Source organism: Hypomesus nipponensis, chromosome 20 (genome assembly GCF_054491055.1).
Source record: "Hypomesus nipponensis isolate SF chromosome 20, ASM5449105v1, whole genome shotgun sequence".
In the NCBI taxonomy this organism is placed as follows: Eukaryota; Metazoa; Chordata; class Actinopteri; order Osmeriformes; family Osmeridae; genus Hypomesus; species Hypomesus nipponensis.
Window position 1 is genome coordinate 2,112,501 of NC_140380.1, and position 2,500 is coordinate 2,115,000.

The 2,500-nt window shown below is 46.8% G+C and overlaps 7 non-coding genes and 1 pseudogene across 7 annotated transcripts; all 8 read left to right on the forward strand.

The window, feature by feature from the left end:
- LOC146245099 (5S ribosomal RNA) overlaps positions 1–105 on the forward strand; it is a 119-nt pseudogene extending 14 nt beyond the window's left edge.
- A 451-nt stretch (positions 106–556) lies between these two features.
- Positions 557–675, forward strand: LOC146245100 (5S ribosomal RNA). Its single transcript, XR_014740262.1, has one exon. It is a non-coding gene; the product is annotated as a 5S ribosomal RNA (ribosomal RNA).
- A 180-nt stretch (positions 676–855) lies between these two features.
- Positions 856–974, forward strand: LOC146245101 (5S ribosomal RNA). The gene has a single exon (XR_014738638.1). It is a non-coding gene; the product is annotated as a 5S ribosomal RNA (ribosomal RNA).
- Positions 975–1,158: 184 nt separating this feature from the next.
- On the forward strand, positions 1,159–1,277 carry LOC146245102 (5S ribosomal RNA). Its single transcript, XR_014738639.1, has one exon. It is a non-coding gene; the product is annotated as a 5S ribosomal RNA (ribosomal RNA).
- Positions 1,278–1,451: 174 nt separating this feature from the next.
- On the forward strand, positions 1,452–1,570 carry LOC146245103 (5S ribosomal RNA). Its single transcript, XR_014735575.1, has one exon. It is a non-coding gene; the product is annotated as a 5S ribosomal RNA (ribosomal RNA).
- A 176-nt stretch (positions 1,571–1,746) lies between these two features.
- Positions 1,747–1,865, forward strand: LOC146245104 (5S ribosomal RNA). The gene has a single exon (XR_014734658.1). It is a non-coding gene; the product is annotated as a 5S ribosomal RNA (ribosomal RNA).
- Positions 1,866–2,047: 182 nt separating this feature from the next.
- On the forward strand, positions 2,048–2,166 carry LOC146245105 (5S ribosomal RNA). The gene has a single exon (XR_014738641.1). It is a non-coding gene; the product is annotated as a 5S ribosomal RNA (ribosomal RNA).
- A 174-nt stretch (positions 2,167–2,340) lies between these two features.
- Positions 2,341–2,459, forward strand: LOC146245106 (5S ribosomal RNA). Its single transcript, XR_014738642.1, has one exon. It is a non-coding gene; the product is annotated as a 5S ribosomal RNA (ribosomal RNA).
- Positions 2,460–2,500: the final 41 nt, after the last annotated feature.

Genomic DNA, 2,500 nt, shown 5'->3' on the forward strand with positions numbered 1-2,500 from the left:
CAGCCTGGCAACGCCCGATCTCGTCTGATCTCGGAAGCTAAGCATGGTCGGGCCTGGTTAGTACTTGGATGGGAGACCGCCTGGGAATACCAGGTGCTGTATGCTCTTTTGCTCATTCACTTAGAAACTGAAATCTTGCAATATGCACAAGTAGTCCTTCATGAAAGGGGCTGGAAGCTGTTTTCATTTTGACACGAAAGAAAGAGAGAGAGACCACCTTGCATTGTCAATTGCTAAATCTGTATATGGATAAGTAGCCTATGGTTGTCAACTTATTTCGTAAGGCCATACCAGCCTGGCAACGCCTGATCTCGGAAGCTAAGCAGGGTCGTGCCTGGTTAGTACTTGGATGGAAGACCGCCTGGGAATACCAGGTGCTGTATACTCTTTTGCTCATTCACTTAGAAACTGACATCTTGCAATATGCACAAGTAGTCCTTCATGAAAGGGGCTGGAAGCTGTTTTCATTTTGACACGAGAGAGAGAGAGAGACCACCTTGCATTGTCAATTGCTAAATCTGTATATGGATAAGTAGCCTATGGTTGTCAACTTATTTCGTACGGCCATACCAGCCTGGCAACGCCCAATCTCGTCTGATCTCGGAAGCTAAGCAGGTTCGGGCCTGGTTAGTACTTGGATGGGAGACCGCCTGGGAATACCAGGTGCTGTATGCTCTTTTGCTCATTCACTTAGAAACTGAAATCTTGCAATATGCACAAGTAGTCCTTCATGAAAGGGGCTGGAAGCTGTTTTCATTTTGACACGAGAGAGAGAGAGAGAGAGAGAGAGACCACCTTGCATTGTCAATTGCTAAATCTGTATATGGATAAGTAGCCTATGGTTGTCAACTTATTTCGTACGGCCATACCAGCCTGGCAACGCCCGATCTCGTCTGATCTCGGAAGCTAAGCAGGGTCGGGCCTGGTTAGTACTTGGATGGGAGACCGCCTGGGAATACCAGGTGCTGTATGCTCTTTTGCTCATTCACTTAGAAACTGAAATCTTGCAATATGCACAAGTAGTCCTTCATGAGAGGGGCTGGAAGCTGTTTTCATTTTGACACGAGAGAGAGAGAGAGAGAGAGAGAGAGAGACCACCTTGCATTGTCAATTGCTAAATCTGTATATGGATAAGTAGCCTATGGTTGTCAACTTATTTCGTACGGCCATACCAGCCTGGCAACGCCCGATCTCGTCTGATCTCGGAAGCTAAGCAGGGTCGGGCCTGGTTAGTACTTGGATGGGAGACCGCCTGGGAATACCAGGTGCTGTATGCTATTTTGCTCATTCACTTAGAAACTGAAATCTTGCAATATGCACAAGTAGTCCTTCATGAAAGGGGCTGGAAGCTGTTTTCATTTTGACACGAGAGAGAGAGAGAGAGAGACCACCTTGCATTGTCAATTGCTAAATCTGTATATGGATAAGTAGCCTATGGTTGTCAACTTATTTCATACGGCCATACCAGCCTGGCAACGCCCGATCTCGTCTGATCTCGGAAGCTAAGCAGGGTCGGGCCTGGTTAGTACTTGGATGGGAGACCGCCTGGGAATACCAGGTGCTGTATGCTCTTTTGCTCATTCACTTAGAAACTGAAATCTTGCAATATGCACAAGTAGTCCTTCATGAGAGGGGCTGGAAGCTGTTTTCATTTTGACACGAGAGAGAAAGAGAGAGAGAGACAACCTTGCATTGTCAATTGCTAAATCTGTATATGGATAAGTAGCCTATGGTTGTCAACTTATTTCGTACGGCCATACCAGCCTGGCATCGCCTGATCTCGTCTGATCTCGGAAGCTAAGCAGGGTCGGGCCTGGTTAGTACTTGGATGGGAGACCGCCTGGGAATACCAGGTGCTGTATGTTCTTTTGCTCATTCACTTAGAAACTGACATCTTGCAATATGCACAAGTAGTCCTTCATGAAAGGGGCTGGAAGCTGTTTTCATTTTGACACGAGAGAGAGAGAGAGAGAGAGAGAGAGACTACCTTGCATTGTCAATTGCTAAATCTGTATATGGATAAGTAGCCTATGGTTGTCAACTTATTTCGTACGGCCATACCAGCCTGGCAACGCCCGATCTCGTCTGATCTCGGAAGCTAAGCAGGGTCGGGCCTGGTTAGTACTTGGATGGGAGACCGCCTGGGAATACCAGGTGCTGTATGCTCTTTTGCTCATTCACTTAGAAACTGAAATCTTGCAATATGCACAAGTAGTTCTTCATGAAAGGGGCTGGAAGCTGTTTTCATTTTGACACGAAAGAGAGAGAGAGAGAGACTACCTTGCATTGTCAATTGCTAAATCTGTATATGGATAAGTGGCCTATGGTTGTCAACTTATTTCGTACGGCCATACCAGCCTGGCAACGCCCGATCTCGTCTGATCTCGGAAGCTAAGCAGGGTCGGGCCTGGTTAGTACTTGGATGGGAGACCGCCTGGGAATACCAGGTGCTGTATGCTCTTTTGCTCATTCACTTAGAAACTGAAATCTTGCAATATGC